At 42.6% G+C, this 27,964-nt stretch overlaps 1 long non-coding RNA gene across 1 annotated transcript; it reads right to left on the reverse strand.

Annotated features, from left to right (window-relative positions):
* Window positions 1-313: 313 nt before the first annotated feature.
* Window positions 314-27,946, reverse strand: LOC131485953 (uncharacterized). Its single transcript, XR_009249101.1, has 8 exons — window positions 27,688-27,946; window positions 25,957-26,009; window positions 25,313-25,651; window positions 17,837-17,932; window positions 10,371-10,426; window positions 4,598-4,805; window positions 1,361-1,548; window positions 314-579 (listed from the first exon to the last, which is right to left on the reverse strand). It is a non-coding gene; the product is annotated as an uncharacterized LOC131485953 (long non-coding RNA).
* Between the last annotated feature and the right edge of the window lie 18 nt (window positions 27,947-27,964).

Raw genomic sequence — 27,964 nt, forward strand, 5'->3', positions numbered from 1 at the left:
AAACAACAATATTTCAGAAGGGGGCATTCTCCTTCTGAAAAGCATACAGAAAGGAAATAGCTTAAAAATAGGTCAAGGCCTAAATGTAGAATATAATCACAGAGTATATTGGATAGCCCAGACAGTCCCCACAGAATTTCTCTAAGGTCACAAGTAGATTTCTGAAAACTCACCACCCGCCCCCGCCCCCACCCCACCCCTGCCCTGCCCCACCACAATGTGCCTGCTTGGTTGAGTTTTGCATCATTAATGTCCCAGGCACAAGCTGCTGAACTTAGTTGAAATGCAGAAAACAAACTAATGAAATGACAAATTTGGGAAGGATTTATGTAACTCTGGGTAAGCAGTGAGGAGATGTACATATACATGAATTTACTGTTATTTTTCCAGGGTCTACAGACAGTGACACAGTAAAAGTCTATGATTTTCTGAAACTTTTCACACTAAATCCAAAGATTACAAGGCCTTCAAAGGGGCATGCATTCTGTTGTTTTTCCATCTGTCACCTCACCGGTTATCTGACTGTGTTCCAATCTTTTTCACTGGGTTTCATTTTTTAACCTTGTTAAATGTTTTTGTCTAAAAAAAAACTTAAAAGTGTCATTTTCACATTATCCTCTACTCTCGACAGGCATAAAAGTTTGTGGATGAATGCTATAGTGATAATAATCGTGATGAAATCACTAAATTCTACCCCCGAAACCAATACCACACTATATGTTAACTTGAATTTCAATTAAAAAAATAAATAAATAGGGGCGCCCGGGTGGCTCAGTCGGTTAAGCGTCCGACTTCGGCTCAGGTCATGATCTCACAGTTCATGAGTTCGAGCCTCGTGTCGGGCTCTGTGCCGACAGCTGGGAGCCTGGAGCCTGCTTCAGATTCTGTGTCTCCCTCTCTCTCTGCCCCTTCCCTGTTTGGGCTCTGTCTTTCTCTCTCTCAAAAAAAAATAAACATTAAAAAAATTTTTTAAATAAATATAAAATAAATAAATAAATAAATAAATAAGAAATCTCGAAGGCTTTAAACACACACATACACATATGCCATTCTAAAGAGTAATAAAGTGATATCTATTTGGAACAAGCATTAGGCCAGGAAGAAAAAAAAAAATCACAACTGAACTTTCGGTTTATTTTTTTCCCCGGTGAGATGTTAAAATGCTAATTTCATTTTCTCCCTTCCTATATGTGGCACTTTCTCAAAATATCCATGAAATGCTTTTAGACAAAGATTGAGCAGGAGAACGAGATACAAATTTCCATCCCCCCAGACAGAGATACATGTTTCCATTGTAGGGAAGGATTAAACATTTTGAAACTTGTGAATCATCTTTAGAATTTCTACAGGGGAATTTTACCTCTTCATCCAAAGTAAAAGCCACTTATCTCCTTTGGTTTCCTGTGACAGATTCAGAGGCATACGCAGATATACAATTTCCAGGCTCTGGTTAATCTTCTTCCAATAGTTACGAACAATGGGCTAACGGGCGTGGGTGTTTCTCCAAAAATTATTCATGCGCAAGGCAGCCCAAGGCTTCAGGGAAAACTAGAAATGTTTTATGGATTAGAATAGGACTGTTTTAAAATGCTAGTACCAGGTGGAATGCTATTTCTGCAACAGGGCTCTGTCCATTTCCTTTGGAAAAATATATTCCAAGTAAAATGGCTCTTCCAAGGAAAGGCACCTTGATCTGCAACCTTTCAGCACACAAATGAGTTTACCAATAGCCATATGATAATCATTAAGGCCTTTTAACAAACGATCTGTTTGAAAAAGACAGATGAAATCCTCACAGCCCTTTCTACAATGTTTATTTGCTTAAAAGCGCTTCTGGAAGTACAAATAATAACTCTTTTGTGAAAACCCCCAAGAGAAGTTGAAAAACTCGAACAAATGCATTACTTAAAAAAAGAAAAAAACCTACCACTCCCTTCAACCCCTCCAGAAAATGAATTTCAGTGTGTTTGCTGAATTATCTTGAACCTGAAACCTGTGTTTGGGTATCCGTCCCCAGGCAGAGGCTTATAGTTACAGAACTTGCACAATCATACGATTATGTTGCAAACGTGGAGACTTTGTACAGTGACATTTTCACTTTTTAAATGACCCATATAACATTCAGGAATTATAAATGTGTTCGTATATTTTTTAAATACACAAAGTTCAACCGGTTTGCGGAGAAGAAGGAAAAATTGTTCCCGTCCTGTACTGGGGCTAAATATGACAGGAACATTCCGGTTTTGCAATACAATATTTTGGCTTCGAGCACAGCAGATTCAGAACGCAGTGTAAGTCCAGAAAAGCTGACACACGAAACAATTCTCATTGGGCTCGGGGTTCTTAAATGTCACGATATCTCGAGACCCGCTATCCTTTTTGGTCTCTAATATACTCATATCCGCCTGATGTCTCCTGACTTTGATTCCTAAAAGCCAGGCACCATCAGCATGAATCATAAACTTCCAACCCCCTTAAAGCTCCAGAAGGCAGTGGATCCGTACGGTCTTTTTAATGGTCAACCAGCTCTTACACTGCGGAACCCAGATCACTTTTTAAGGAATTTGGTATCAACCGTGATTCCAACACATTTGTCCTGTTGTGTGAATTCTAGGTTGTTTTTGTTTTGTTTTGTTTTGTTTTGTTTTGTTTTGTTTTTGTGTTTTTGTTTTGGGGTTTTTTTGGGGGGTTTGGGGGGTTTTGTTGTTTTTGTTTTTGTTTTTGTTTTTGTTTTTTAGAAAAGGCAGTGGGACTCTAAGGCAGAGTGAGTTGGGAGAATCACATTCATCCTTGCTCTGAAGGAAAGTGTTTATTTGCCAGCGAGGAAAGGCAAACACGTTTTTATATTAGGAAAGCAGACTAGTCATTTTCAAAGAAAAATGACTACAACCATACCTGTAGAATGTTTCTGTGCAAATGCACTAATTTTCTAATGCCTGCATGCTGTATATAATACATTTGCCTGTATATTAGGAGGAAAAACCAGGCTGTTTTCCCCATGTACAATGCAGCTTGGATGGCTGGGAACATAAGCCTTCCGTACATTTTTTATACTGTACATATTTGTATATACTAACTATATCTCCATGTATGAACACAGATTTTGTTATATTTGCCTGTTTCTGTTTCCTACCAAACTGGCCCACAATGGGGATTCTTTTGTACAGAAAAAAAAAAAAAATATGCTTGTAATTTTTTTCCTGGTCATTCTCTTTCAATAGCTAATGAAAGAATGAGATTTGACTTTACAAAGAAATTCTAAGACCCAAGTTTGTCTGTCTGCATGAGTCCCGTCCAACTGCTGGATCTAGGGAGGAACCCGCGTCCTAACTCAGAGTTTTCCTTTAAAGGCATGCTTTACCCCTTGGGAAAACTGCAAACTCATCCATGTAGAATTATCCTCTTTGTATTTGATCTAATAGTGCCTGAAAAATTTTTTAATGTCTTCTTAGAGGAAGAATTCATAATTGTCGAAATCTGAAACATTAGCTTAATTTTGTTTTTATGACCTCGCAATTTTTCTCCTTACTTATCCGGTTGTTGTTGTAACGGGGCCCCAGGCCGTTCCTGACATCGGCGTGTTCTTCTTCTGCATTAAGGATGTTTTTAAAATTACAGAGATTATTGAGCCAACAGGCTGTTTTAATCAAAACCATGTTTCACTTGTTTTTGATGATTATAAATTGTCCTTGCAATGAAAAAAAAAAAAAAAGTTTTCTGCTAGGAAAATTATACCACCCTGTGGCCAAACAGATTCATCACAGATAGGCAGGAATCCGTGCCCACTTCTCCAGGATTTCGAAAATGCTTCCCTTGGCTGGCCCTTGGCTGACTACTCCCCATCATCCTGAATGCTAGGACTCAATGCAGTCACTATTTGCAAATTTCCAAAGGCTTGGCCAAGTTGTCACTGCCCAAAGACAAACAACCCAGCTGGAAATGATGGCTTTCCAGCTTGGGAAAAAAAAAAACAAAAAAAAAAACAATGCAGGGATTTTCAGAAAAGGTGCTCCTGCCTTTGTCCCTTGGTGCCACCCTCCTGTCATCTCTCCTAATTATAAACAATCTGGTCTTGATATCACATATAACTTAAACCAGGTCAAAAGGAACATTCAGATCAGCCCCTCGCTGAATAAAAATGACTTCGTTCGGGTGCACTTAAGATGTATGTCTGTGTACGATGCTGCGGCATTGAAATTATCTCTACGAGGAGAGATTTTTTTAATACAGTTTTACCACTAGAAATAAATTCTGATGGTGGAGATGAAGAAAACCCTTAAATTATGTCGCAAAAGCCATTATTTTTTACATCTCAAGAGTTGGGGGTTTTTTTTTAAGAAAATCATTCGACTTTGAGAACTGTAATTAAAGCCCTAAATAATAGATGCTACTTTTTTTAGCTATTCTGAAAAAAATAATGACGCCCTCGCCAAGGCTATATGGAGCCCCTCATTTCCATCAGAAAGGTTTCTATAAGCGTATTATTTACATTTTTACACATGATAACTCTTTCCTTTGGGAGAAAAAGGATGTCTTTTTTTTTTTTTTTTCCCCACTCAGCAGTGGAAAATAGACTGTTTCCCATCTGAAACCTTACCGTAATTTGCATCAGGAAACCCAATGGCCAACATTGAGTACTTGGGTGTGTTCCATTATGATTTTGCTGGAGGCTGTCCCTCATTCTAATGCTGCAGATATTGAACCACCTTTGTGACACCCAGCTGATACGGTAGAACACACAGACATCCCTCTCACCACCATTAGCTTTTGGCAAATGGCTCCATTTCCATCAATGCCGACTTCCGCTTTGGCCAAGTGAGACATGAAAAGTAAAAGAGAGAAGAAGAGAAAGAAAGAAAAAAAAAAAAAACCACACAGATGCACTTAAAACATGAAAAGAATTATTTATATGATAAAAATATATTTAGATTTTCAAAGCACAAGACTGAATAGAAGTGCTCTTTTTATGCTTTGTGAAGATGTTACTGTTAAATGTCTTTCTACATCAGGCTTAATAAATCTGTAATGACATTTGATGGATTGATTTCTGCCTATGTGTGTTTTTTAAAGATGGCAAGAGAGGAGAGAGGCAAGGGAGAGGGAAAGGAGGCAGTGGAGGAACGGCACTGACCCCCGGGGAGGCCAAGCGAGGAAATTATTGGGCCTCCTTCTTGCTTACACATACTGACCTGCTTCCAGTATCTACCCTCATCCCCAACAGATTTTTTGTTGTTGTTTTTCACAAATGCCAGCACCCTTGCTTGGTTTCTCGGCTGCCTTCGCATGCTCTCAAATCCGGTCAGCTTGTGCCTGTGTAATTTATGATGTAATCTCAACGGAGGCAGTGGGTGGCTGTCTCACAAATTCAAGGATGAAGGCAGAAGGCAGACATGATTGAGATGGCCTGGCCTTCTCTACCTCAGAGCGATAGCCCTGCTTAACACTCAGTTTCCCTATGTCCTCCCTCCATTTCTTTTAATGTCCTGGGAGAATTGGAACATGTTTCACACACGAGCTGCCCAAGCAGATGCTGATGCCCCACCAGAAATGATTTGCTGCCTGTGCACAGCCAGCTCGCGGCCTCCGTATCGTGTGGCTACATGAGACGCGTGCTCATTAAATTATGATGACTATCCTATCACCTGTTAGCTCCACTTCATTGCCATGGCCCCATGTCTGAGCCGTAAACTATGAGAGCCCAGCGAGAGAAGCAAGACAGGTGGGGAGAGGGGAAGCAGCGAAGGCAGGGTGTCAGGATAAGCAGTCTGGAGCAAACCAAAGGGTTCTTGGTCTTCCTTCACTCAGTGACTGTTTACTGGGCACCTATTAGGTGCTACATCCGAGGGTTACACCGATAGTCGTGATGATGGTCAGGAGAGCAGAGTCTAGAGTCAAATGGTGTTAGGAATCCGGGCTCTGTTATCTATGTGTTATCTCTGTGATCTAAGGCCAGATCAACAGAAGAACAGAACATTATGACAGGATGCGGGTGGGGACGCCAGGGGCTCAGGGGTGGCCCCCAGCCAAGCTGAGAAGTCATGGAGGGTTCCTGAAGAAGTGACACTGAACATAAAGGTAATTTCTCAAGGAGCATTAGAAGAACCAAAAGTACACAAGGATACATCCCTGAACTTCTCCCTTCCTCCATCCAATCCATGCACGGGTCCTACTGTTTCTAACTTCAAAATATAACTCAAGTCTTATTCACTTTGCAATCATCCTAGATTTCTGTGTTGGCCTTCTAACTGGTCCTTAAGCCCTCTGTCCTCAAATCTGCACTCTACCCTGCAGCTGGAGTGATCTCTTAATAAAGTAAAACGGACCCCGCCATTCTACTCCTCAAGACCAAAGACGGGCACGCCTTTTCTTTGCAGAGTCAGATAGTGAATAGGTTTGGCTTGGTGAGCCCTGTGGCCCCTGACCCGACAACCCAACTCAGTTACCATGGTGAAACACAGCCATAGACAATAGTTAGCCAAATGGGCATAGCTGTGTTCCCATAAAACTTTATTTACAAAAACAGGCAACAGGCTGGATTTGGCCCATGGGCTACAGTTTGCTGACCCCCGCCCAAGACCCTCCAACACCCAGGATTTCTTACGGAAACAGGCCTCAAGACGAAACGCGAAGAGAGTTTACATGGGAGATGAATCCAAGAAACGCCAAGAGGGGAGTGGGGAAGGGAAACGGGAGATGCAAAGATGTCAATAAGATAAAGGGGCCTTAAAAACAATGACCCCCCTGTGCAATGGCACGAATCCCGCTGGGAACTCTGGGAGCCAGGGCAGAACATCTCCTCAGTGACTCTGCCTACGGAGATGGGAACTGGGGTATTTATGCACCACCTTAGCTCAGTTATTAGTGCAGGGCCGCTGCTGGGTAAGGGGAGGGGGCAGGGGGCCTCAACTCCCCAGAACTTCCAACCAGCCCAAAGGTTGGAAAAGGTAGGCTTCAGTGGCCAAAGACCACCCCAAGGCACAGAGTCACGTGGGTGGAGTTGGAAATAGAGATGAATGGCAGGCAGGGAAGGACCGATGCCAAGGGACACGGCCAGGCTCCTGTCACAGCCCATCTCACTCAGAATAAAATCCAAACTCCTCCCCAGACCCACCCGATCCGTCTCCTGCCGGCTCCCCGACCCCATCTTCCCCCTTGTGCGCCCAGCTCCCGCTACACTACCTTCCAACAGTGCCTAAAAGACACCACGCCGTGTCCTTACATCCCCAGTGTATCAGCATTGATACTGAGTCCTCTGAAAGGTGCTCCCTGAGCCCCCATCGGGAACACTCTCTTTTTACTCCGGAGCCCCAATCCCGTACTCCTGTTGTGTTCATTTGCATGATGTCTGTTTCCCCCACAGGCCACACACGTGAGGGCAGAAATCAGCGTGTGTCTTGTTCACATATTACCAGTCCCGGGTGTGGCCCAGTCCCACACACAGTGGGTGTCCAAAAAATATTTCTTAAATAAATAAATGCTGTTTTCCTGGAGATCTGGGGACGCCCCAGCCACTATCTCTGAAATGCTGCCTCCCTTGCCCCTGTCCACTCATTGCCTGAACCTTCCAACATCTACCCCTTTCATTCTACCCCCAGGGCAGCAAAGCATTTCTTAAGGACATTTTGGCCTCAAAGACTGTCATCTGCTAGATCTTGGAACATGCTATTGAGCTATCCCACCCTGCTGGAGTGCCAGGGGCCTCAATGAGTTTCACCTGACTTATCTGGAACGGTCTCCATGAGGAGCAAGGAAAGGAGGAAGTCAGGAGTGCAAGTGAGTGTGCTTGCTCTAAAGCCAGTGGACTCAAGGCAGAACCTCACTAGTCCAAGTGCAGAAAGCCAGACACAGGCAAGTCCTGAAGAAGGCAAGACACAGCTCCCAAGGTAAGAGGGGTCAGGCTGGACGAACTGAGGTCCTTCGACAGTCCCAAATGTATCCAATGTGTCATACATCTTGCTCAGTGCATATCTGAATGCATATTCAACAAACTGGCCATTTGAAACCACCACGGTCCCGGGGCGCCTGGCTGGCTCAGTCAGTAGAGCATGTGATTCTTGACCTAGGGGCTGTGAGGTCAAACCCCATGTTGGGTGTAGAGATTATTTAAAAATAAAATCTTAAATAATAAGATAAAATAATGAAAATTTTGACAAAATGAAAACAATATAGCCCCATTGATTTTATTAAGTGCGTGTACTGCCTTTTCAAAATTAAAGAACAAATGAAGATAATAGAGTAGGAAAACTAAAAGATGAAGGAATGTACCTATTAGGCATGAAAATATACTGTAAAGCTGTAATAATTTTTAAATGCCTACTGGCACAACGGTGAACAAACAACTCAGTGAAAAACAAAATAATTCCCAGGAATATATTAAACATTTAAATAAGAATTCAGCATATTATAAGAGTAGAATTTTTAATTTGTAAAGAAAAAAAGTGCTTTAGGGGCGCGTGGGTGGTTCAGTCGATTGGGCACCCAACTTTGGCTCAGGTCATGATCTCTGGTTCATAGGTTCGAGCCCCACATCAGGCTCTGTGCTGACAGCTCAGGGCCTGGAGCCTGCTTCGGATTCTGTGTCTCCCCCTCTCTCTCTGCCCCTCCCCTGCTCATGCTCTGTCTCTCTCTTTCTCTCTCTCTCTCTCAAAAATAAATAAATATTTTTAAAAAGTGCATTAACAACAAATAAAATGGTGTACAATTGGCAAATTTCTCAGGAAAACAACTAAGTTAAATATCTCATATTTATTAAATTATATTTCCGATGAATTAAAGAATTAAATCTAGAAGTGAAATCCCAGGGGCGCCTGGGTGGCGCAGTCGGTTAAGTGTCCGACTTCAGCCAGGTCACGATCTCGCGGTCCGTGAGTTCGAGCCCCGCGTCAGGCTCTGGGCTGATGGCTCGGAGCCTGGAGCCTGTTTCCGATTCTGTGTCTCCCTCTCTCTCTGCCCCTGCCCCGTTCATGCTTTGTCTCTCTCTGTCCCAAAAATAAATAAAAAACGTTGAAAAAAAAAAAAAAATTTTAGAAGTGAAATCCCAAAACCAGAGGAAAATATAGGTCAATACTTACCTGATATCAGGCAGGGAAGTTATTTCCAGGTACAAATGCTAAATAAGAAATTATAAGGGTGCCTGGGTGGCTCAGTCGGATGAGCATCCGAGTTCAGCTCAGGTCATGATCTCACAGTTCGTGAGTTCGAGCCCCGTGTCAGGCTCTGTGCTGACAGCTCAGAGCCTGGAGCTTTCTTCAGATTCTGTGTCTCCCTCTCTCTCTGCCCCTCCCCTGCTCGCGCTCTGTCTCTGTCTCTCAAAAAGAAATAAACATTAAAGAAAAAAAATTTAGAAATTATAGAAACTAAAATTCAAGGAGTAAGAAAAAAAAACACCATATATACAATGAAAAGTCACAAGTGGGGGGGAATTATTTGAATTAATACATGGTTAATTGTTTTAGCATAATTAATGATGTAAAGAGTGTTTATATGTCTCTAAGAAAATAAATAAATATCCATATAGAAAAATTTTGGCAAAATTCATGAGCCAATAGGATGCAAATAAAGAAATATAAATTTTCAATGAACACTTAATACAATATCAAGTAACAGTAATAACCAAAGAGACATATATTAAAACAAGGAGAAATCATTTGCATTTAGTCAGCTGACAAAAATAAAACATAATGTCTCCATTATTGGAGAGAGCTCAAGGAAAAGACATCCACACATATTGCTGCTGGGAGCAAAATGAATAAGAACTTTCTGGAAAATGATTCAGCAGTATTTGTCAATTTCTCTAAAAATGTGCATGCCCTTGGGTTAATTACTCTTCTAGAGAGTTTTCCTCTGAAAATAAGTGAAGATATACAGAGATTTATTTAATACAAATGTCCAATCATAACACTGGTTATAATTGTGAAAAATTGGAAAGAACCTAAGTGTTCTTAGGTGGAATTAAATGAATTATGGTACACCTATATGGTAGAAAAATACACAATCACAAAAATTTGTTTTAAAAAAGCAGCCACAGGCTGATTCAGGATGTAAAGCTCAGAAGTCAGCACTCTGTCCCACCAACAAGCAAAAAGCTAAATAGACTGAAAACATCAACAATTCTGCTTGGATCCATAAGAGAATAGAAGACACAGGGCAAACCTCTACCCCCAAGATTGAAGGAACAGACACAAATACAGGGAGTAGAGGTCTAACAGAGAGGAGACTCGGGTCAGAAACCACCATGGGAACCACTCTGGGGACAGGACAACTAAACTGTAATAAGAAGTTTCTGGAGGCTCAGTGCAGACAACTCTGACACTTAAAAACCCTAGGAGGACCCAGCCATGGAGGGGCCCTCACAGTGTTGTGAGATTTACCTCCAGGAGCTCGACCAGATTCCCACAGTAAGTATCAGAGAAAAGTCTTGAGCTTTCTGCAGAGGAAAGGAGCAAAAAGAACCATTTAAAAATACACCACGTGACGCCTGGGTGGCTCAGTTGGTTGAGTGTTGGACTTCGGCTCAGGTCATGATCTCAGGGTTGGTGAATTCAAGCCCCATGTCAGGCCTGCAGCTGTCAGTGCAGAGCCCGCTTCAGATCCTCTGTCCCCCTCTCTCGGACCCACCCCCACTTGTGCTCTCTCTCTCTGAAAAATAAATAAACATTTACAAAAATAATTAAAATAATAAAAAATAAAAATACACCAGAGCACTCTGTTCTTCTTAACAACTCCTGCCCTCAAGACAGACTAGTTAACCAGAGTTTAACCTGCTGGGTTATTCTCAGAACCTAACTGACCTGAGGAAGAGAAACACCCAACCCCAAGCTGCCCAAGCCTTCCTACCCCACCTGAGGTGGGGGAGTGGGGGAAGACTGAGAAATTCTTGTGAAGTTCACAGCCCAGAAGCACAGGCTCACCAAAACACTGACACCTAATAGTAGGACTGTAGACCAGTCCCCTCTCCCCACACCTCGCCACCACATTACTAAGGCCCTATTTACAGTAGGTCCTTTCACCCAGTACATCATGTCTGGCTATTAAGGAAAAATGATAAGCATCTCAAAAGGCAAAAAAAAAAAAAATGCAGTTTGAATAGACCATCAGAACCAGATATAGCAAGGATATCAAAATTACCAGACCATGATTAATATGCTAAGGGATATAGACACCTAGACACCGTGCAGGAATACATGGCCGATACGAGAAGAGAGATGGGAATTCTAAGAAAGAACTATGTTACAGATTAAAAAAAAAGGCAAAACACTGTAATGGAAATGAATAGTGTCTTTGATGGGCATATTAGTAGACTCAACATGGCTGAGGACAGAATCTCTGAGCTGGAGAACATACCAATAGAATCCTCAAAAACTGAAAAGCAAAGAGACAAAGACTCAAAAAAGGAAAACAAAACAGAGTATCTATGGTCTGTGAGACAACCACAAAAGGCACAACACACATGTAATGGGAATACGAGAAGAAGAAGAAAGAGAGAAAATATTTGAAACTCTCATGACTGAGAATTTCCTCTAATTAATGTCAGCCACCAAATTACAGATCCAGGAAGTCTACGAAACAGGATAAATGCCAAAAAACAAAAACAGAACAAACAAAAACTAGGTATATTATCTTCAAACTACAGAAAAGCAAATATAAAAAAAAAATAATAATGAAAGAAGCTGGAGGAAAAAAAACACTTTACCTCAAAGTGAGCAAAGAATTGCTTCCAACTTCCCTTCAAAAACCATGCAGTCGAGAAGAGTGGAATATTTAAAGTGTTGAGAGAAAAAAACAAAAAACAAAACACCACCAACTTAGAATTCTGTACCATGATAAATTATCCTTCAGAGTGAAGGAGGAATAAAGATTTCCTTGGACAAACAAAACTTGAAGGAATTCTTTGCAAGAAATGTTGAAAGAAGTTCTTTAGAGAAAAGGAAAATAATCTAGGTCAGAAACTCAGACCCACATAAAGAAGGGAAGAATATCAAAGAGAGAATAAGTGAAGGTAAAATTAAAAATTTATTTTTCCTATTCTTAATGATTTAGCAGATAAGTTTATTCAAAATGATAATACTCAAAATATATTTGGTTCTGTATGCTTATGTGCATATCACACACACACACACACGTGTGTGTTTGTATATGAGAAAAATGAATGATAGCAATGATCAAGGGATGAAAGGGAGGAATCATAGCTATCTCATTATTATAAGACATTCACACCACTCATGAAGTGGGATAGTGTTACTTGAAAGTGGATTTGGATTATTTGCAAATATATATTGCAAACTCTAGGGCAATCATTTTGAAAAGTAAAGAATAATGACTGATGTGCTGAGAAAGTGGAGAAAATGAAGTCATACGAAATACTCAGTTAAGCCCACTCTTTTACAGAAAAGAGTAAAATATGAAAATTGGGAAAATAAAACCAATAGAAAACAGTAACAAATATGGTGACTATTAATCCAACATTATCAACAATCATTTTGCATGACAATGGTCTAAACACACCAATTAAAAGACATTGTCAGAGTGAATTAAAAAACATGACCCAGCTCTATGTTGTTTGTAAGAAACCCACTTTAAATATAAAGACATCTATAGATTAAAAAGAAGTGGATGGAGGGGCTCCTGGGTGGCTCAGTCCATCGAGCGTCTGACTCTTGATTTCAGCTCAAGTCAGACTCTGTGCTGAGCATGGAGTCTGCTTAAGATTCTTTCTGTCTCTCCCTCTGTTGTCTCTCTCTCTCTCTCTCAAAAATAAAAATTAAAAAAGAAAAAGAAGTGGATGGAGAAAAATATACCATGCTAACATTAATCAAAAGAAATCGAGAGTAGCTGTAATAATTTCAAACAGAGCAGACTGTAAAGTAAAGAAAGTTATAAAGGATAAAGAAGGGATAATGATAAAAGGATTAAAATCTCTAAAAACACAACAATTCTTAACATATATGCACCACACAACAGAGCATCAAACTTCATGAGATAAAACTGATAGAAATGCAAGGAGAAATAGATTAATAGATCAATCCACCTTTATAGCTGGAAACTTCAACACTCTCTCTCTCTTAGAAATGGAAAGATAAAGCAGACAGAAAATTAGTAAGAATTTGCTATAGGCAAACTCAACAACACCATCAATCAACTGAGCACAGTTGACCTTTATAGACTACTTCATCCAACAATAGCAGAATATATATTTTTCTCAAACTCACACGGAACATTAGCCAAGATAGACACATTCTGGGAGACAAAACATATTTTACCAAATTTAAAAGCATAGAAATCATGCAATGCCTGCTCTAGAAATTAAATAGAATTAAGCAAGAAATCAGTAACAGAAAGACTGCTAGAAAATCCCAAAATATGTGCAGATTAAACGACACACTTCTAAATAACACATAGGTCAAAAAACAAATCTCAAGAGAAATTTTAAAACACTTTGGACTAAATAAAAATGAAAACACAACTTATCAAAATTTGTGGGATGCAGTGAAAACAGTGCTTAGAGGGAATTTATAGCATTGAATGGATAATTTAGAAAAGAAGAAAAATCTAAAATCAATAACCTAAGTTACCAATTTAGAAAACTGGAAAAAAATAAATTAAATATGAAGTAAGCAGAAGAAGTAATAAGAATTAAAGCAGAAATGAGTGAAATTAAAAGCAGAAAATCAACAGAGAAAATCAATGAAACCAAAAGCTGAAAAGATCAATAAAATTGATAAGCCTCTAGCTTACCAAGGAAAAAAAAAGACACAAATTACTTATATCATAATAAAAGGGAAAACATCACTACAGATCCCATGGACATAAAAAGGATAATAAAGTAATACAATGAACAACTATATGCCCACAAATTTGATAACCTAAGTGAAATGGACCAATTTTTTGAAAGACACAATCTGCCAAGACTCACACAAGAATAGATTATCTAAATAGACCTCTATTTATTACAGAAATTGAATCAATAATTAATAACCTGCCAAAACAGAAAGTATGAGGCCCAGATGGATTGACTGGTGAATTCTACCAAATATTTAAGGAAGAAATCATACCAATTCTCTACAATCTCTTTCAAAGAATAGAAGCAGAGAAAATCCAACATTATCATTCTATGAGGCCACATTACCCTAACACTGATACTAGACAGAGACATTACAAGAAAAGAAAACTATAGATCAATATCTCTCACAAACATATATGTAAAAATCCTCAGTAAAATATTAGCAAATCAAGTTCAAAAATACGTAAAATGAATTGGACACCATGACCAAATTGGATTTATCCTGGGTATGGGAGGCTGGTTCAACATTCAAAAATTAATTAATGTCAACAAGCTAAAAAAGAAAAATCACGTGTTCATACCAACGGATGCAGAGAAAGCTCTTGACAAAATCTAACACCCACTCATGATAAATACTCTCAGTAAACTAGGAACAGAAGGGAATTTTCTCAATTTGATAAAGACTATCTACAAAAATTTGCAGCTGACATCAGACTTAGTGGTGACAAACTTGAACCTTTCCCTCTAAGAGCAGGTACAAAGCAAGGATGTCCCCTCTCATGACCTCTTGTCAACGTCATTCTGAAAGTCCTTGCTAATACAATAAGACAAGAAACGGAAATAAAAAATGTATACAGATTGTGAAGGAAGACATCAAACTATAATTGTTTACAGATGACGTGATTGTCTATGTAGAAAACCTGAAAGAACTGACAAAAAAAAAAACTCCTGGACTAAGTGACTGTAGCAAGGTGGGAGGATCCAAGGTTAACAAGCAAAAGTTAATGACTTTCCCATGCACCAACACCAAACAAGGGGAATTTGAAATTAGAAACACAATACCACCTACATTAGCACCCCCCAAAAATGAAATACTTAGGTGCATAAAACAAAATACATACAAGATTGACTTGAGGAAAGCTATGAAATGCTCATTATCCTGAAACAAATATTTCACTGTAGGTTAACTAAAATTTAAATTAAATAAATAAATACACAAATAAATAAATAAAATGAAATCAAAGAAAAACTAAATAAATGGAGAGATGTTCCATATTTATGGATGGGAAAACTCAATATTTTAAGATGTCACTTCTTCCCAACTTGGTCTGTAGAATCAAGGCAATCCCAGTCAAAATCCCACCAAGTTAGTTTATAGATACTGACAAACCGATTCTAAAGTTTCTGTCGAGGGCAAAAGACCCAGAACAGTCAACACAATACTAAGGGAGAACAAAGTTGGAGGACTGAGGCTATGTAATTTCAAGACTTGCTCTAAAGCCACAGTAATCAAGACGGTGTGAAAGAACAGACAAGTATATTAATAGAACAGAAGAGGGAGCCCAGAAATACAGCCCTGTACATATAGTGAACTGATCTTTGACAATGAAGAAAAGGCAATGCAATGAACAAAGACAGTCTCTTCAATAAGAGAACCACCAAAAGTCCACATGCAAAAAAGTGAATCTAGACAGAAGGTACACGCTTCCTAAAAACTAACCAACATGGATCATATGCCTACATGTAAAATGCAAAATTATAAAACTCCTAGAAAGCATTGTAGGGGAAAAATCTAAATGACCTTGGATATGGTGGTGACTTTTCAGAGACAACATCAAAGACATGATCCATGATAGAAATAATTGATAAGCTGGACTTCGCTACAGTTACAAACTGGACTTCACTAAAATTAAAAACTACTCTACAGAAGACAATATCAAGAGAACTAGAAGACGAGTCACAATCTGGGAGAAAGTATTTGCAAAGGATTGTTGCTCAGAATATACAAGAACTCTTAAAATTCAGCAATAAGAAAGCAAATAACCCAATTTTTAAAAATGGGCCAAAGACCTTAACATACACTTAACCAAAGACGGTATACCGATGGCAAGTTATCAGGGAATTGCAAATTTAAACAACAATGAGACATCACTACACACTATTAGAATAGCCAGAACATTGACAACACTATAGAATGTTCTGGAACATTGACAACAACGATGTTGGCGAGGGTGTGGGGCAACAGAAACTCTCCTACTTTGCTGGTGGGAATGCAAAACCGTAGAGCCATCTTGGAAGACAGTGTGACAGTTTCTTACAAAACTAAACATACTCCACACCATACAATCGAGCAGTCATGCTTCTTGGTATTTACCCAAAAGAGTTGAACACTTTTGTCCACACAAAAACCTCTACATGGATGTTTACAACAGCTTTATTCATGGTTACCAAAACATGAAGGCAACCAAGATGTCCTTCAGTAAGCAAGTGGAAACTCTGGTCCATCCGGACAATTGAATATTACTCAGCACGAGAAAGAAACAAGCTAGCAAGCCACGAAAGGGTATGGAGGAATCTTAAATGCATATTACTAAGTGAAAGGAGCTAATTTGAAAAGGCTACAGGCACCCTTTCAAGTTGGCGACATGGGTTTCACTCCATTTTGTCTCTTGAGCCCCCCAAAAGCAAAAATATTTACTATCTGGCCTTTCCCAAAAAGCATTTGTTGACCCTCATCACACTGTCACTAGATTGTAGATTCCTGAAGGCAGATTCACCATTGTATCCCCAACTTCTAAGACAGCCTATCATGGCTTACACATCACAGCTGTCCGGGATGATATTTGCGGAGAGAATCAATGAATGCATGAATGAGTCCTAGCTAATACCCTAACATATACTATGTATTGATGCTGACCTAGTGAGTAAAAGGTAACGCTGAGAAGCGTCCCAATCCTCCAACAACCCCGGGAGGTACCGACTCATACCCCATTTTACAGCTGAGAAGACCCAAGTTGCCCCAAGCACAGACCCCTTGACAAGGTGGACCTGGAATTCACATCCAAGTTTGTGATATGGGAAGGCCACACTCTTGTAAGCTCCTAGCATGAGCTGTGGCAAATGGCAGGCCCTATAAAATGATGGTTTGTTACCATAAAGTAATCATTGGGCCTAAGTTCTGTGATGTGAGCAGAAAGTGTCCCAGGACTTCCAAGAGCCAGCAGTGAAGTCTGGAGAACTGTGGGATGAGTAACAGAGAAGAGACACTTCTCCACCAAAGCAAGTGTGACAGGCAAAAATCTTTGAAATATGAACTGATGTCTCATCTGCCCCTGAGTTATCCAGTCCCCCCTTTGGTCTGCTTCCCAGTTTCCAGAACTAAGCTCCTCCTGCCCCGAAGGAAATGGAAAGAATTTGAGAAAACACAAGATGTTCTAAGATGTTTCTTGCGCCCTCAGCTACGCCTGCCCGCCCCCATCCCTTGATTGATTGCCTTTAATGACTCCCTATGGCCCTGGTATCAGTCCATTGGCCTCAGCTGGCCTGAGACCCTGCCTGCCTAGGCTGGCTCCTGCCATTCCGGGACACTCGCTTCCTCTGGCACGTTCAAACGGGGGGCCCTTCAATTTCAGCACCCTCCAGGCACTGTCTGGCCTCAGCATCTCTGCACATGCTCTCACCCTACCTTCTTCTCTGACCTCCAGTCTAGGAAAAGTCCTGCTCTCTGGTTACACCTACGATGTGTGCACCTGCGACAACGTATACTGCCTGCTGGCCTGCCACCATGCCGGAGGGTAGGGCTCGTGCGCAGCGCCGTGGCCCGTGGCCATGGCGAGGGGGGCACCCGGTGAAGGTGCGTTTGGCACAAATAACAAAGGCCCTGTGGTGGTCTCCTTCCATGTGCTTTTGGATTTACTCTTCGCTGCATGATAGAGAGGAAAAGTGTGCCGTGCCTAGGGTAGAGACGGAGACACAGGGACCCAGCAGGGCTGAACACCATCTTCGAGGCCACACGGCGGGGTGAAGGGAACCTGAGACCCTAGCCTGATTTCATACCCTGAACTCCTGTGGTATTTCACACGGCCGCCTCAGCTTACATCTGTGTCTTTTCCTGCCTCCTTCTGCACCTTTGTTCTTCCGTCCACACCCAACCTGCAGGCATTAGGTGGAGAGAGAAGACGTATGATATGATATATGATATGCATAATAGTATATTGATATATGATATGTGATAATATATAGCATATGCTGTATTAATAATCCTATATTATCTCTAACGTGTGGTCTCTACAACACACATTAATACTTAACCATTTCTGAGCACTTACTCCATATCAGGTAGCTGACAGAAATCACCTTTCTTAATCTTTACCGTTGCCCTAAAGTCAGCATTCTCCACAGGGTGATACCGCTCCTGAGCGGGCCAACATGGATTCGCGGGGAGTGAAAAATCTTAGCTGTTACAACGCCTTGTGCTCCTCCAAAGCACCACAGTATATAATAAAGAGATATCCTGCGCATCTGTGGCATTAGAATTTCACGGGGAGGGAGATGATTCGGGAGGAAAAAGTCCAAAGAAACTTCTTCAAGGGGGCAATTTAAAAAAAAACACCGCCCTAAACTGTAAATGTCCACGTTAACCCCCCCTCCGAGTGCAGCCCCAGAGAAGTGAGCCCACTCCCCCAAAGTCACACAGCTAGCAATTTGTGGAGCAAAAATGCAAACCCAAGTCTAATGCCGAAAGCCAAGCCCCCCAATTGACCTTTGAAAGCCATCTCCGGACACCAGGTCCGCGGTGGCGGCAGGAAGGTTGCGGGAAGTGTGGTCCTCCGACTGCTGGCCACAGCGGCACGTGGGGGCTTGCCAGAAATACAGAATCTCAGGCCCTTCCCCAGGTCGGCTGCGTGAGGACCCGCCGCGTGCCCAGGCGACAGTCTGCATGCTCCCATGTTAAAGGAGTTGGGATTCCCGTGGTCACCGGTGAATGACCCTCACCTACCTCGAATCACAAAGAGACAAAGGCACCTACAATTGTCCCTCATCGCGGGTCCCCGGGGCCCAGTCAGAAACTCCCTTGCCAGACTAATTACACTTCAGGGTGTCCCGTGACTTGCTGGGTTCCCCGAAAAAGAAAGAAAAATGAAGTTCTCTTTCAGGTTTTCGGGGTAGATGATGTCAACTATTTACAGAGCACACATCCTTCTGGAGGCGTTCCATTCTCTGCCCGCTGATCAGGGCACCGTCAATCACGCCCGGACGAGAGGGCCCGTCAGCCCTTCTCAACAGACGCTACCTGTCACGTCGGCTCAACGATGCACGCCTGCAATGCTGGGGACACAGGGAGAGCGAGAGTTCTGAAGGCAGGCCCGTGGAAGGAGGGGCTCCAGGGTCGCACGGGACCCACCTTTGGGGAACGGGACAGCTCGAGGCTGTCCGTTCGGTGAGGTTGCAGACAGAAGGTGGGAGAGAAGCCTTCAGGGCCCAGGGGACCAGAGCTCCCTCATCGACCGCGTTTCAAAAACCCGAGCGCGCATCAGAACCACCTGCAAGGGCTTGTCGAACCACAGGCGGCTGGCCCTGCCCCGGGGTCCAGCGGTTTCCGGGGTTCAGCGGGGCCCGACCCAGAGCATCCTCCCAACTGCTGGGGGGTACGGCTGTTCTCAGGCCCGCACTCCGAGAACCGGGTCTGAGCTTCTGCTACCTTTTGTGTGAGCCTTGTGCCAGCAGCTCTGGCATCACCCAGAAGCTTGCTTAAAATGCAGAACGGTGGAACCCCAGCCACTGAACAGAATCCACGTTTCAGCAAGATCTGTGGTGAGTAATGACACACTTTCACTGTGGGGAGACGCTGGTCTGGACCCAATTACACATCAGAATCCTCTGGAGCAGCCATTAAATGCAGATTCTTAGGGCCAGCTCTGGGCCTAAAGAATCAGAATATTTGAGGGGTGTGAGCAAGGAAATAATGTTTTTTGGTTTTTGTTTTTAATTTTTTTAACGTTTATTTATTTTTGAGACAGAGAGAGACAGAGCATGAACGGGGGAGGGGCAGAGAGAGAGGGGGACAGAGGATCCAAAGCAGGCTCCAGGCTGACAGCAGAGGGCCCGATGCGGGGCTCGAACCCACAAATCGCGAGATCGTGACCGGAGCCGAAGTCAGACTGAGCCACCCAGGCGCCCCAAGGAAATAGTATTTTTAAGGAAGGACTCAGGAGAAAGCTCAGGAAGTCAGCACGACTGGTCTAACCAGCACTCTCTAAACTATTGGGGTGATGCAACACATGCCTATCAACCCAATGCCATCATTTAGCTACGTAGAAACAATACACATCTTATTATGCTAATTCATTATGACATTACAAAGCATCACAAAATACTTAAAGAATTTTATATATACATATACACATACATATATATACATACACATATATACCTATATATTTACTTATATGTAATATCAGTATGTTTCTACCCACTGCCATAAAGCTCTTTTTTTTTATTTTATTTTTAATTTTTTTAAACTTACATCCAAATTAGTTAGCATCTAGTGCAACAATGATTTCGGGAGTAGATTCCTTAGTGTCCCTGACCCATTTAGCCCATCCCCCCTCCCACAATCCCTCCCATAACCCTCAGTTTGTTCTCCGTATTTATGAGTCTCTTCTGTTTCGTCTCCCTCCCTGTTTTTAGATTATTTTTGTTTCCCTTCCCTTATGTTCATCTGTTTTGTCTCTTAAAGTCCCCATATGATGAAGTCATATGATTTTTGTCTCTCTCTGACTAATTTCACTTAGCATAATACCCTCCAGTTCCATCCACGTAGTTGAAAATGGCAAAATGTCATGTTTTTTGATTGCCGATTAACACTCCATCGTATATATATACCACACCTTCTTTATCCATTCATCCATCGATGGACATTTGGGCTCTTTCCATACTTTGACTATTATTGATAATGCTGCTATAAACATGGGGATGCGTGTGTCCCTTCGAAACAGCACCCCTGTAACCCGTGGATAAATGCCTAGTAGTGCAGTTACTGGGTCGTAGGGTAGTTCTATTTTTAATCTTTGAGGAACCTCCATACTGTTTTCCAGAGCGGCTGCACAGCTCGCATTTCCACACCGCCATTAAGCTCTTGCCCACCCCTCACTGGAGACCATTGGAAGCCACAGCTGAATGTTCCCAGGGAGACTCAATCACTTTGCTTAAACCCCTTCATTTAATCTTTACAACAACCTACACGGTTGGAATCATTCTCCCATTTTACAGATGAGAAAGCTGAGGTCCAGAATGGGGAAGAAAGCAGCCCGCAGTCACCAGACTGGCCGGTGGCTGCGTCAGTCTTGCAGCGTTATGTCTGACTGGGTTGTCGGAGCCCTTCCCCGCGACCCTATCAGCCTGGGGTCTCCACATACAGGGGTTCCACACAAGGGACCTCCCAAGATGAAGGTCCAGTCAGTCGGGGCTCTGAGGCTCTCACTGCTGCTCCTACTAAATCCTCGGTCCTGTGACAATTTTTAGGGGCACAAAGACCATTGAGGCTTGATCTCTGCCCTTGAGGATTTCATCTACATATAAATAGGCCATTTCGATATCATCATCACATAATGTGCTTTAAGTACTAAGCCGGGTATGTGGGGTGTGCCAGTCGAGAGCAGGGGCAATGAGGAGCCTCGTGTGTCCCTCTGCTTTCTCCATCATGACTGCCACCTCCTTCTCTCACTTTGACTCCCGAGTGGTTGCATCATTTCTCCTCTTATCACCTTCTGGTGACCAAGCAGCCAGGGGGATCCTTTGAAAACAAAGGATCAGATCACGTCGCTTGTGCTCAAAACCCTCCAGTGTCTCCCTCTTCACTGAAAGTAAAATCCCAAGATCTCACCACAGGCTACTCGAGCCCATGCTCAGTATATATATCACCTCCCACCTCTGTTCTCTAACCACTCCTGGCTCCTTGCCCCCCTTTCCTCACACCCAAGTCATCCCATCACGGGGCCTTTGCACTGACGATTCCTTCTGCCCAGAACACTCTTTCCCCAGGTGTGACTTGTTTCCACACTTTATTTATGTCTCTGCTTTTTTTTTTATTTTTAATGTTTATTATTTTCTTTTTTTTTTTTTTTTTTTTTTTTAATTTATTTTTGGGACAGAGAGAGACAGAGCGTGAATGGGGGAGGGGCAGAGAGAGAGGGAGACACAGAATCGGAAACAGGCTCCAGGCTCCGAGCCATCAGCCCGGAACCCGACGCGGGGCTCGAACTCACAGACCGCGAGATCGTGACCTGGCTGAAGTCGGACGCTTAACCGACTGCGCCACCCAGGCGCCCCTAATGTTTATTATTTTCAAGAGAGAGACAGAGAGAGAGTGACAGAGAGCAAGCAGCGGAGGGGCAGAGGAAGACACAGAATCCAAAGCAGGTTCCAGGCTCCGAGCTGTCAGCCCAGAGCCCGACGCAGGGCTTGAACCCACTAACTGAGAGATATCATGACCTGAGCTGAAGTCAGACACTTAACCGACTGAGCCACCCAGTAGCGTCCTGCTTAACTCCTCCCCCTCTATTCTCCTAACCCCCCTTAAATTTTCCTTCACAGGACACATCACCACCTGCTATGATTTTATATAGTTATTTGTTTACATCAGTGGTCTGTTACTGGGCAATTTTGACCCCCAGGAGACACCGTGAGATGTTGTTATCGTCAGGACTGGGGGGGTCCCTACTGGCATCTGATGAGTAGAGGCCAGGGATGTTGCTAAATGTCCCACAGTGCACAGGACGGCCCTACAACAGAGAATGACCCAGCTTCAAATGTCAACAGTGCTGAGGCTAAGGACCACAGTTTACATGTTGACTGTCTACATGTTGTTAAAGACAGTGCTTGCCATGCAGTAGATGCTCAGGACATATTTGTTGTATGAATGAGTGAGTGGGTGAGTGGATGGGATGGGATGGATGGATGGATGGATGGATGAATGGATAAATGAACAGCAGCTCAGTCTAAGAGCTCAAAAAAGTAATAACTTATCCCTCACCTCCTCACCTCCAACTTCTATCCATCCTTCAGATCTCAGTTTTTATGAGCCTTCTTTGATTCACTCCCATGCACACGCACACACACACACCACAGTGAGCTTCTCCTGGACACGCCTCTGACAGCTCTTCTTCTTTCCTTAGCAGCATTGATCCAGAAGGTGATAATTATTTGTTTGGTTGTCTGCCCCATGCTGCCTCCTTCACTCAACTATAAATTCAGTAAGAGAGCTGTGTCTGCCTGGTCACCAATTAATCCCCAAAGTGCCTGGCAGAGTAACCACTCCCTACGTTTATTGAATAAATGAAGATAATTTAGGGAAAAGAGCTTTGAAATATGGCAATAAATATATCCATTCTACAAATGAATTTGTGGATTAGTCATTAAAATATTAATTTGTTCAGCTCGAGATATAGAAATAGGAGAAGATATCTTCCCTGCCCACATCCTCTGAAAGCAGCCTGGGCCTCAGTGTCTCTTTTCCCCAGAGAAGAATGAATAAGCCCTTGTTTTCAAATAGAAGATGCTAGAAGGATCTTGATTGTCCAGAGAGAGAACCTTCAAGGGGTGGGGGAGGAAAGCAAGGTACCAATGGCCCTTCGAAACAGCACCGGGAGTAGATTCCTTAGTGTCCCTGACCCATTTAGCCCTAGGAACCAAGGGATGGAAAGCCGATGGAGAACTGCATCAATCTGGCATCTCCCCCAACCTTCCCGAAGGGGCTTTTCATCTAGTGAAAGCGCTGATGTGGAAACTTCTAGTTTTCTACAGCTGGATGAAGGGTGCTGTGGCTTGGCCACTTTAGCAAAAAGATCCTATGTTCAAACTTGGAAAAGGCGAGCCACCTGGCTTTGAGGGAATAAAGAGCCTTTGGCCAGCAAGTATCTTGGTTTTGATCACAATGCAATCAAGACCAGAGGCCCATTTCCATGGTTTCTAGAACCTTGAAGCTTTGCTTAAGTCGAAGGTGGGGAAAAAAAAATCCCCTCCAAGTAAGACAGAGTAGAAACATCCCAAGTGAGAAAGCAACAACATCCAACAGAAATATAATGCAAGCCACATGCGCATAAGGTTAAATTTTCTAGTAGCCACGTTTAACAAGTAAACAGGTGAAATTAAATTGAATAATATATTCCACTTAACCCAATATATCCAAAATACCATTTCAACATGGAATCAGTATTAAAAATGCGTTGAAAAGTATTTTCCATTCTTTTCTCCTCATTCTAGGTCTACAAAGTCCAATAAGTGTTGTGTACTCCCAGCACATCTCGGTTTGGACGAGCTACACTTCAAGTGCTCAGCAACCACCTGTGGCTGGTGACTCCTGAATCTGACAGCTCAGTTCTATTGGATGGGAATTTGTAATATACCTTGGGGTCTTTATTTCATATGAGGTAGCATCCATTTTCCCTTTTCTACTAGTAATTGTGCCCAAATTTCGGGGGGGAGGTGGCTAACTCTTCAAATTAGTTATCTATTGCTGGTTGTTAGGTCGAATTGTGTCCCCCAACCCCCCAAAAAAAGATTCCGGGGCGCCTGGGTGGCGCAGTCGGTTAAGCGTCCGACTTCAGCCAGGTCACGATCTCGCGGTCCGTGAGTTCGAGCCCCGCGTCAGGCTCTGGGCTGATGGCTCGGAGCCTGGAGCCTGTTTCCGATTCTGTGTCTCCCTCTCTCTCTGCCCCTCCCCCGTTCATGCTCTGTCTCTCTCTGTCCCAAAAATAAATAAAAAATGTTGAAAAAAAAAAAAATTAAAAAAAAAAAAAAAAAAAGATTTGTTGGAGCCCTAAGCCCCAGTACTTGTGAATGCAATCTTACTTGGAAATCGGGTCTTTGCAGATGTAATCAATTTAAGATGAGGGTGGGCCCTAATCCAACGTGACTTATACCCTTATTTTTTTTTTTTTTTATAAATTTTTTTTTTCAACGTTTTTTTTTTTTATTTATTTTTGGGACAGAGAGAGACAGAGCATGAACGGGGCAGGGGCAGAGAGAGAGGGAGACACAGAATGGGAAGCAGGCTCCAGGCTCCGAGCCATCAGCCCAGAGCCTGACGCGGGGCTCGAACTCACGGACCGCGAGATCGTGACCTGGCTGAAGTCGGATGCTTAACCGACTGCGCCACCCAGGCGCCCCTACCCTTATTTTTTAAAAAGGGTAATTTGGACACAGACACAGACATGGAGGCACAAAGGAAAGATGATGTAAAGAGACACGGGGGAGATGGCCATCTATAAGGCAAGGAATGCCTGAGGCTACCAGAAGCTAAGAGATGGGCCAGGACCAGATCTTTCCCTAGAGGCTTCAGGGCAAGCATGGATGTGCTGACATCTTGATTTTGGACTTCTGGCCTCTGGCGCCCTGAGAAAATAACTTCCTGACACTCTGAACCACCCAGTCTGTAGGACTTTGTTATGGCCGCCCTACAAAACTAACATCCCACATAACAAATGGTCCCAAAATTTAGCAACTTGAAACAGCAAACATGTATGATCTCACAGTTTCAGTGGGGCAGGAATCCAGGCGTGGCTGAGCCAGGTCCTCTGGCTGACGGCCTCTCACAGACTGCAACCAAGGTGTCGGCCACAGCTGTGGGCTCATCTGAAGGTTCCAACGGGGCAGGATCCACTTCTAAGTGAAATCAGTGGTGGGGGCAGGATCGGTTCCTCATGGGCTGTGGCACTGAGGGCCTCAGTTCCTCATTGGCTATTGGCTGGAGGCCTCTGTCAGTTCATCACCACGTGTGATTCTCTTTGGGGTAGCTCACACACAATCGTTGTTTCGATGCAGCCAGCAGACAAGAAAACAAGAGAGTGCCACAAGACGGAAGCCAGTCTTCTACAACAAATACGAAAGTGATTTCCCCTCACGTTTGCCTCATTCTCTTCATCAGAAATGAGCCATTAGGTCCAGCCACACTCAGGGGGAAGGGATCACACAAAGACATGAACACTGGGAAAAAGGGGCCATCTCAGAGGCTGCCTGCCACACCATTTCAGACTTCGCCAAGGGGTAGGCAGGGGTGAGGGCTGCTCACACTCTTTCTCATCCAAGAGAGACTTGATTCACCCCTACGTCCCCAGAGCTGACCCATTTCCTGTCCTCCCCCAGCCCAGTGCTTCCCCTGGTGGTTTGTCAATTACCCTGTGTATTTCAAAACTGAAGAGTCGATTTTGTTTCTTGCTTCCATCAAACTCTGATAAAGGGTAGGACAAATTTTCTTTGTTAGAAAAGTAATAAATTATAACCCTTGAACCCAAGTATTATAAAGCAAATGCCCACCTGCTCAATGGATGGGTGGATGGATGGATTTAACTTTCTGTGTGACACGCCCACCAATCCTAACCTTTTTCATCTGCCCAAGAACTCTTGATATCAAGGTCATGATATCATTAAGCTTTCTTTTTCAGTAACACTTCTTGGTTTTTCTTTACTTAAAGCAGAATAGCAAAAATAGTGGATGTGTATTTGTGAAAGTGTGTGTGTGTGTGTGTGTGCGCGCACGCACATGCGCATGTGTGTCTTCGTTCACATTTATTGGCTTTCTTAGGTATTCTGAAAATTAACCAGGCCTGCTAAGGGACACTAGTAAATATTTGGTCATAAAGTATCTTCAGAGAACAATTTTCTGAGTTAACCACACCCGATAAAATCCCCTTGCATCACTGAAAGTCTTGTCTGGCTGTCAGGCAATGAGATCGTTTTATTGAAAAGACTCATGATGTAGTGAACAAAAGCTTAGGAAATAAACTCTAATCCCCAAAGGAACAGTCGATACAACTCTACTCACACTGAAATATTCAATTTATGGCCTATATTGAATCCTATGTCTATAATTTACTGCCCTAACTACAAAAGAGTTCTTTTAATACAAACCAATTTCAATATATTTTACTATTTTCCTTGCCTCTGTTAAAGCAGAAATAACAAATTCTGCTGAAAGAGCAGAAGGACTAATGCAATAAAGATTCCCAGGGATGCATCCTACAATCCCCTACTTTTCATCAGACTCTAACTGGGTACCTAAGATTGTGTTTGGGCATTCTTATTTGTAACTGGCTTCCCAGGTAGGTCTGATATACACCAAAGACAAGAGCTCTTAGGAAACAACATGCATTTATTCAGTAAATATTTATAGGGTACCTACTATGTGCAAGAATCATTCTGGGTTCTGGGGACACGGCAGTAAGCAAACTAGACAATAAGGTCCCTCTCTTTGAGTAGATGGCATCTTGGAAGGGAGAGAGAAAATAAACAAGCAAAATATACACTATGAAGAATGCTCAGGAGTCAGAAAAGTCCTCACGAAGGTGATAGTGGGGCAAATATCTGAAGGAAGTGAAAGAAGGGAGTAGCTCATAGATCTGGAGAAAAAATAACCAGGAGGGGTTTGGAGCAGAGGAATTGACCATCTGTCTCATATTTTTAAAGGATCCTTCTGGCTGTATTTAGAATTGACACTGGGTGTACCAGGGAAAGGGGAATATTAGGTAGATAGTAATTGCAGCGAACCTAGTGAGAGGTGATGGGGGTGCACCAGGGTAGTAACTGAGGATGTAGGACGAGATGATTGAATTTTTTAATACATTTTAAAGTTAGGACAATAAGATTGCTCTTCCATTTGATTTGGATTATGAAATTAAGACAGGCTTTAAGGATGACTTAAATGTTTTATCATGAGGGACAAGAATCATGACATTATCATTTTCCGAATAAAGAAGACAGGGGGAGAATTACATTTGCAGAATGAAGATTCGGAGCTCAGCTCTGGACATGTCAATGGTGCATATGCTGCATATGTCAACGGTCCAATGCTGCATAATCAATTTCCCCAAAACTTTGTATCTTAAAACAACAAATATTTATTATCTTACAGTTTCCGTGAGTCAGGAACTTGGAGCAGCATAGCTGGATGGCTGTGGTTCATGGTCTTTCATGAGGTGGCAGTCAAGATATCAGCTGGGGCTGCAGTCTTATGTGAAGGCTTGCCTGGGGCTGGAGGGTCCACTTTCAAGATGATGCCCTCACACTGCCATTGGCAGGTGGCCTCAGTTCCTCACCATGTGGGTCTCCCCATAGGACTTGATGAGTGTTCTCACATCACGGCAGCCAGCTTTCCCCACAGCAAGTGATCTGAAAGAGGCAGGCAGA

This window comes from Neofelis nebulosa, chromosome 9, assembly GCF_028018385.1.
Source record: "Neofelis nebulosa isolate mNeoNeb1 chromosome 9, mNeoNeb1.pri, whole genome shotgun sequence".
NCBI lineage: Eukaryota > Metazoa > Chordata > Mammalia > Carnivora > Felidae > Neofelis > Neofelis nebulosa.